Source organism: Corvus kubaryi, unplaced genomic scaffold (assembly GCF_017639235.1).
Source record: "Corvus kubaryi isolate FWS band 111438036 unplaced genomic scaffold, C.kubaryi_AGA036_p1.0 37398, whole genome shotgun sequence".
In the NCBI taxonomy this organism is placed as follows: Eukaryota; Metazoa; Chordata; class Aves; order Passeriformes; family Corvidae; genus Corvus; species Corvus kubaryi.
This window is the reverse complement of record NW_024581137.1, coordinates 25,762,342-25,771,436: the sequence shown is the minus strand read 5'-3', so window position 1 is coordinate 25,771,436 and position 9,095 is coordinate 25,762,342.

Below are 9,095 nucleotides of genomic sequence, written 5' to 3'. Positions count from 1 at the left end.
GGAGAGGAGAGGAGAGGAGAGGAGAGGAGAGGAGAGGAGAGGAGAGGAGAGGAGAGGAGAGGAGAGGAGAGGAGAGGAGAGGAGAGGAGAGGAGAGGAGAGGTGCCACCCAAACTGTTTTGTACCTGCCCATCAAATTTCTTTCTTGTAACGTTTTAGCTGTCAGCAGCCCAAAGCAGGTGTTGGTTTAGGCTAGGAAAACATCTGGCTAGAGAGAGGGACTCAATAGAAGGGGGCTGGAGAAAGGCATCTGCACTAGGGACCATGATAACCTTGTTGCCTCTTGTTCTGCCCAAAAACCAGAGTTCCACTGAAGACACCCAGAGTCTGTACACAAAATAAAGAAGGCATGAACACACCATGCAGAGAGATCTTCATCCTGTCTCTGGGCGGGTTTTTACTGCTTTCAGCTAGGTTGTGACTTCACCTTCCTGTCTGTAAGTGCTGTGAGCTGTTGGCTGACCCTGCAGAGAAGGCTGAGATTGTTTCCTGTTGTTCCCTCTCCAAAATACAAAATATGTGAAGGGAAACTTCTTGGAGAAACGATGTAGGTTTTTGGAGAAAAGACAGACACACACAAAGATTGCAATCAGTCAAGGGCAATAGCACAGCTTGTTATAACTTCATGGATACCTGAGGTTTAGTAAACAGGCTCTCAGGAATGTGAGTTGGAAGCTAGGGGAATTAACCAGGCAGCTGACAAACCTGATGGGCTATCTTTCATTTGTGCTAATATTTTGAAACTAACTGACCTAAAGAAAAGTCTACCTTCTCATTATAAGATTGGCATCTTGAAGGATTTGAAATTGACTGATGCCTGTGTCTCTTCAAGACCAGAATAAATAATGAATAATTATGCCAATAAATCATATAAATAATACAATAGCTGCCGTTCCAGTTCATTTTATATCCTTGGTGTCCATCACAGAAACATTTCTTTTCTCATTCACTAAGCCTTTCCTGATTCTCCTGTGCATTCCTTCTCATTGGTGATGGTTTTTGCTTGGATTGTACTATAAACCTCAGCTACTTTTGGTGAGAGCCATGGAAAAAAATTATCCCGGTAATTCACAAACCTGTGCCAGTAAATCTCCTGATATAGACATAATTTCACTGGCAAAAAAATCATTTTGCTCCAGTAACTTATGTTATTCTGGGAGGTGGTAGAATTTCATGTAAGTTACAGCAATAGCAGGAGTTCTGCCAGCTTCACAAGTAGGACTGGCTGCCTCAGGTATTTCAAGATGGTTTTAACAGCAAACCATCTCTAGGAGGCAAGAATTTCCTTTACTTTTTTCTTATTTTTGCTATAATAATCACCCACTGCTAACAGTAAATGTAGCTGACCCAGTGCTAGCATGATTTCTCTGAATACACAGGCAAGGACAAACTGTCTCCCAGCCAAAAAAACAGAAGTGAGTAGTGGGGTTGTTAATGTAAAGAAACCCTGATATAGCCCAGGGAAGATTTTTAGCATATGATCAATAAATAACAATGAGCTCTAGGTATGTTTATTTGTGTCATTTACCTATCTACTGAGACAGAAGTCTGTGGGATTTGCAATAGCTTGGTAAATTTTTTTTTGAATTTTGAATTAAGAGTGGTGTCACTATGTACAGAGGGAGAATGAGAATATCTCCTTCTCCTCTTCTTATCAAAATTAATTGAAAACTCTGCAAGTAGAGGCTGATGATGGTTTAGGAGGGTTCTTCTCGTGATGGGTTTGTCCCAGGAACAATGAAGAATTTATTCTCCAAGGTTTTCCTTGCTGCAGTAGTACATAAGCTCCCATTATCAGCTTCCTCAGGCCAGATCCCATGATCGCCAATTATTTTGCATACCATTAAAACACGCACAACATTGCCCTCCAGCATCTGCAACACGTGCTTTTATCAAACCTCCCTGATTTGCACTGGGGCTTAAGTCATTCCTGAGCCCTGCAGTCATGCATGGAGCACAGCCAGGGCTGTCTGAGCCTGTCTGTGCCATCACAGCACACAGCCAACACACTAGTTTGGGAATCCTGAGGCTGCTCTATATCCAGCAGTGCATCTTCCCTAATCCTGCCTCTCATAGAGTCATTTTTTCCTAATCATTCTCCTAAGTAAAGTTAGCAGCTATGCCCACTTCAGAAACAGTTTTGCTTAGACTAAGAAGCTGTCACAGTGCTGAGAAAGCTGCAGCTTTAACCAGATTTCATCTTTGTGTGTCACTGCTCATGTCAAAGTATAAATGTACTCAGACATAAGAGTTGTCCTGCTTTCATCAAGGGAGCCAGCCTGCCTTCGCCTAGTTCCGCTTGGTTAAGCTTGTTATTTAAATTGTTAAAATTGAGACATCGGCAGTAAATTTCAGAGAAGATATAACAATTATTAGATACAAGCAGGGCTCTTGTACTTGTGAACGTATCATGCTCTCCATCCACATGGAATTAGCCACAAATAATTTACAGCAGTTTCTTTAAGAATATGCCCCATAGTACTTTGGCGGCATTAAATCACAGTCATTCCCAACTGGATCATATTTCCAACTTTAAGACAGATTTGATGCTCGTCAGCACCGTGGCTCAGCACTCCAGGGGACTACCTTTTAAACCTGCCAGCTCTTGAAGAACTGAGCTTTGATTCCCAGTGCTGCCTCCTGGCTGAGACCTGTGAGAGTCAGTGTCTCCCTATGCCAAGCTAGCCAGTGCAGTCACCCCTTGGAGAGTGAGGAGAGGCGGGAGGATATTAAGGTGACCTTGTGCCACTCAACTTCCACAGGAAAATGACGATAGGACGGAGTCGGGCTCACATCTTGCTCTGGCAGCTGCAAGCAAGAGGGGTCGCTGCTGAGGCTGGAAGTTAAAAACAAGTGTCAGGTGAAAGCTGAAAAAGGAATATCCAAAAGGGGCAACATGTTTATATATATAAGTAAAATGAGAGACTTGTTAATCTTTTTAGGGAAACTGATTTTTGTTTTCCATCTGAACAGACTTCCACATAAGCCTCTCACCCCCTCAGAGGAGATGAGCATAAACAGCAAAAAGGTCAAAAGGCAATGGGGATATGGGACTAAAGCTGCCTAAAGCAAGAACAGGAAAGAGGAAGGGCCAGCAGAAGATGTCTGTGGTGCTGTTTGTTCCCCTGAAGAAACACCCCTGCTGTGATGGCACGTCTGCTGAGTGCCCACAGGTGCAGGATGCAAACAGATACCTGCAGGTGCTGCAGACAAATACCTGCAGCATGGAGATGGGCAGGGATTTCTAAAGCCCTCCCACACTTTTTGTCTTCCAGCATAGAGCTGCAGCTCTGCTGTGCATTTTTGCAGGAAGCAGTCATAGAGGGTCCCCCCTCAGACCTGCATGGGACACCCAAGCAGCCAGAGTCCTTAAGTAGCACAGTAAAGGTCACCAGATTTCCCCCTTTCCACAGAGGGAGCTGGAAAGGGGATGGAGGCTCTGTATTTTCCTCCCTCCTGCACTGTCAGCTCCCTGCTGTGGAGCAGAAGGGGAAGGCTAAGGAATGATTTGTGCCAGGAGAAGACCAGGGTCACACTATATCTTCTTTGAAACACCTGTTAAAACAGGGATCAATACATGGCTCCTAGAGTTACAGTTTGGCTCCTGCCCTTTACTCACCGTAGTGTGAAGGCTCCAGTTTAAGCTTCTAGAAATAAGGGACAGAAATAACATTGCCATTGAATCCCAAGAGACCTTTGTTGTAAGATTTAACAGACACAGGTCTGTGAAGACTGGAAGGTGACTGGAAGGCCCTGGAGAGGCTGGTCAGTAAGCCCTGTGTTGTTGGTTTTATAGAGATAGATAAAAATATTCTTCCCCTGGAATTTTGTTTTTATTCAAATCCAGGGAAAACTGTTGGTGGGGAGGACATGTAGCTCTGAAAAAACCAGAGGCGAGGAGAAGGGTGCTTGGACTCAGTAGCTCACTCTGCGCCCAGGTGGTGCCTGGCAGTACGTAGTCCCACCTCATTTTCACAGAGGCAATCTTGCACAAAGTCATGCATATTAGGTGACTAACCATGTCTTTATGGGGCAAGAGGGTGTTCCTGCTTGAAATAAAAAACCAGAGGACTCATATTTCTGCTCAAGCAGAACTTCTGCTGTTCATCCAAAGCCCTGGTGACAAACTGTTGTGTGTTTTATCCAGTGCATCCAGTGTGTCGGACCACCTTGCTGTCATTGTGCAGGTACAGACCAGCTGGTCAGCTCATCCACAACAAATTGACCCATCCTTGACACATCAGACATGCCATTCATCCTAGTGCCAGCCTGTGCTTGTACATCTCTCTCTTGTCCAGTACACCCAGCTGCACTGAGGCACACTGAAAGAGCCACGGCAAAACTGCATTTCTGAGCATGTCTTGATACACCAGGAGATGCAATCACATGTGCCAGGTTAGGGATGTTAGCTGCCAGAGGTGGAAGCAAGGAACACAAATCAAATCAGAGGGACAATGGCAATTTGGATCTAGAAGGCAAAAACTAGAAGAAAAGTAAGAGTAAAGAATTTAAAAGACTGTTTTCATCTGTTTCCACATTGGAAAAAGGTACCCCTCTTCTCACTCCTGGTAGCAGAGATTTTATTCCAGTATATAGGAATTTTTCTGTCTCATTCTGCAAAGGTTGGAAAGACAATTATCAGGGAGCAAATAAGGGACTACACAGAGAATAACTACCTTCTAGGGATCTGAGGTTTGGAGGAACTGGATGTAGAGAGATGTGTGTGCTGGAGACGCCTCCCCAGCATGAGGCACTGACCAAACCAGAAGTCAAGGCCATGGAAGAAGGAGACATGTTGAGAGGTGAGAGCCTGGCACATAAACATCCATCCTGTTCACTCTGGAGTGCCTAAGAATGGAAGTGTGCAAGTGGTCCTGCTGTCTTTGGGGTTGTTTCACTCCCAGCTTCTGTGAAAGAGATTTGAATCTTTCAGGTGAAGCATCTGAGCTGAACCCAGCAGCTTTCACCAAGTCATACTGCATTACTGAGTGCTCTCCCTCGGTGAGGTGATCTTCCAGAGTGAGAACCCCAATATCTCCTTTCTGAATGACCTTTGCACCTTGCATAAAAGCAAAAATGTCAAGCCATTTTTAAAAAAAAGTCACTCATACAGAAAACACTCATAGAAAAATGACCCATACAAGCCTAAATTGTCATTCTCAAGGGTGTGCTGCTAAAAGAGCCTGCAAATGCCATTGGGCTTGGTTTTCATCTTTTCTCTCTCAGTGTGACTATGACATGTGCTGGTATTTGCTTTGCGAGATAACAACAGACATAGGACATTTCAGGAAATGCAAGGAGACAGCTAACCATAATATCTGCAACATTATCAAAGCCAGCATAATGCTGGTCTGAGCCTAACAGGAAAGCAGCAGTGGTACAAACTGGACACACAGCTTTAAAAATGTCATGTCTTGTTATCAGCAATGAGACTAGTCAATCCTTGGTTAGAAGTGACTGTGAGTCTATAGACGGAATGCAATGCTGCACGCTCCCCAGGCATGATTCAAGTTTCCAATACGTGGCATCTTCACTTTAAAATATCTTGCTAACTAGGTATGGTTGTTGACAACAGTCCAAAAATCCTGACAGCTGGACAGTGCCTGAATGGAAGAGGAAAGCTTCGCTTTCATTTCTCCTGGCCTGCCTTCCTCAGCATTGTTCTCGCGCGAGCCCCACCGCTCTCCTGCTTCAGCCTGAGCACCAATAAGCACATTTTACAATTGTTTGCTGGGTTCAAAACACTTGAAACATTTCAAAGCACCTGACATCCTTTCAAGTTAGCTGCTAAAAAACCGACTGCAAACAGAATGGGTTTCAGAGAAGCTCTGTCAATCAGTGTTCAATCTGTATGTTCTCCGAGACATTCCTTATCCTGGCTGATTTATTTCATATTAAAAGGGCTGTCAATCTGTATCACAAGAACAGGTTGAAAAAAAAAAAATGAGTGATGTCTGTGACTTTTTTTTGTTTATTTAAAATGATATTTTCCCCCTCCTCCTTTCCCCCGTCCCTTTCTCTCTAACCCACCCCCACCTCTATTTTTCTCTGCAGGTATGGCATGAGTGTTGTATACCGCACGCATTTAAATTAGAAATATATTTTGCAAAGCTGTGGCAGACCTTTCTTTTTTTTTATCCATCAAATATATCCCTTTTACCATCTGATAGCTTGGCAACAGGATCATCTCTCTTTCAGTTAAAATAAATGGGCCAGTAAAGTGGTGGAATATTCACTGTGCTGAAAAGACTTTACACTAGTTAATGTACACTGTGTGTTGTGGGTTTCATTAGAGCAGAATACTAATGATACACTGCATGTCTCCCCATGGTACCACTTTATTGTACCAGCTGTATTATTGTTTTATATTAATATATTGATTATTGTCTTCTTCTCTCATGTGTGTGTTTCATCTCCTAACTTTTTTCTCCTGGCATTGCTTACCTATTGCATTTGGCAATTGTTTTCAATATCACATTTTTGGAATGAATGTTGATATTTATATGATTTCTTTTTGTTTTCCCCCATGTCTCCAAAGTAATTAATTTCCCTTGTTTGCTGCACAGATGTTGATATATTTTTCAGTGAAACTTGATAAAGAATGACACCTTCACATACAGACATAGAAGAAAATAGGATAAATATCTTGGCATCTAAGATTACAGGGTAGGGGAGTTGGGTATCTAAACTCTCAGAAGACCAATTCTTGGGGTTGGACAGAGGCAGGGAAAGATCTGGTTTGTGGATCTTTTTCAGTTTGTTTGACTGCTGAACTCCTGGATCTTGTTTACAACCATTGTACCTGGGCTGGGTGACTGTTCTGTTCCTCTGAGAAAAGGAGAGGTGAAAGCTGAATTACCAGGAAGAATTTATGATTTAACAATACTTGGAATGTAAAGGCACCATCATTTGGATCTGTGCCAATTCAGCAGCTAATAACACCATGGGACCTGGTCCAGGTCTGGAGCTGGAAGGCCCTACAGCAATATAGGTAACAAAGAAGAGTAACAACCTGCTAAACTCACAGTTATGCGGCTTTTTATGTCCTGTGCCTGAGAAACAGTGAGTTCTCACAGCATTTCTTAAGGTGTCATTATACATCGTTGTCATGACTTTCTCACAAAGAGCTTCCTGATGATGGCAAATCTGTGAGTCACCTGAACACACCACTGCCAGTGCCAGAAAGGACAAAGTGGAGCTCTGACAACTGACCCATTGCTGTAGGAAGTTACTTAACACCCTCAACCCCCCTCGAAATAGACTCGATTGGCTGATTGGTGGAAGACCCAAGGAGTCCTGTGAGCTTGGACTGGCACAGGATGATATAGATCCTTAAAGGCTCCAGGAAAAAAAGGTGATTTGGCAGAAGATGTGGCAACGTGGCCAGGTGATTCATGTGTTGAACACCCAGTGCATGGCCCTGCCATCTCCAGGTGTGCATGAGGTGGAGCCAGCTGTGGCTGGCAGCTGGTCTGTGAGCCTGACAGCTGCAAAGTGCCCTTGATATTCCTGCCCGGCTTGTGGTGTGGGAAAGTTTTGGTACCTCCTCCTGACCAAACAGTGTGGATGAACCCTCTGCTGCACACAGCAGAGCTGTGTGCAAGTGAAGGGTTTGCAGAGTGACAGACACGGCTGGAGCATTGTTTGTCCTGCTGCCCAGGAGTGAAGGTCATAAGCATTAATTCATAATCAGCATAGGAAGGGATAGGAAAAACCTGCACTTGAACAGAAGACGCCAGATTTCTGTGTGAATCAGGTGACAGTGGTGGGTTTCATGACCACAGAAGGACCAGGGTGCTGAGTGATGTCTGTAGCATTTAGCATCCTTCCACCAGCACAGTACCCCATGCTGGAAAATCAACATGCATTTGCAAGCCCTGCTGCTGAGGTACAAGAGATGTGTAGACACTATGTAAGTGCAGTAATAGGAGAACTTTGTAAATTCAACAGCAATTAAGGAAGGAAGATGGAAGCTTTTCCGAGCATAAAATAACAATCAATGACTAACAACCTTTTCACTGAACAATAAAATGGAAGGAGACTCAAAGACTGCCATGTAGACTATAAAAGCACTGGAATAATCCACAGTGAGGCCCTGAAAAGAAATGTTCTCATTCACCCCGTGTATGTTCAACTGTGGCAGTTAAGACACAAGGAAAAGTCTTTTTGACAAAGCCTATTCTGTCACTAGAACTACTCCTGGGGGTAATTCCTCTAGCCTCTTCAGCCCAAATTTTTAACTGATGTTACCCACCAGCTCTCTCCATGGAGTGAGTTAGCATGACTTGCTGACTCCAATAGGGAAAAAACAATTTACAGTCCTTATGGGTATGATTGACCTTGATGGATCACCCTTAAAATGTCAGCATCAGCATTACAAAGACTTTGTGAGGGTGATTACAATGGTTAAGCTCACTAGTGGACAAGCAGTTCATAATGGCAAAGGATTTATTTTGCTAATACAGTGAAATCATCTACTCTCGGTGGCAAAGAAACTGCTAGCAGAAATACTTTCGTGTTGATTTTTTTTGTGTTGTTTTTGTCTTTTACTGATACAGTTACACAAGGAAGGGCTAAGATGTCAAGGTGGTATAGCAGCCTGTACTTTTCTTTTCCAAATTAGAGGTTAAGTAAGCCAATAGAAACTCAGTGGGAGTTCAGAAATGCTGACTCTCAGAGAGGCAAGATGCTGTCAATCACTTGATGATGAGTGATATTCCTGGTTGTGAGTCAATAGCTCCTGGACTCAGAGCCTGGCTGGAATTTCTGCCTCTCACAAGAGCTGCAGTCTCCATGCCCAGTCCGTTTGTGCATCTGTTGGCCATATCTCATTGCTGACCACTAGCTTCTTTACAGTCCTAAGAGAGCTATACTAGAAAATCTTGTCATTGTCTCCCTTTCCCTCATTTTAGATTCCTCTGTTTTAATTGTAAGCACTCCTGCATGAAGTCTGCATCTTCTGTCTTTCTTTGGGGACCTTGATTTTGGTGAGGATCTCTCAGAACAGCAGTGCTTGTGCTGACTCATATTATATACTAAAATATACTTCAGATTTGTTAGCATTGTATCACTAACAACTTGAATAGGCTCATAACA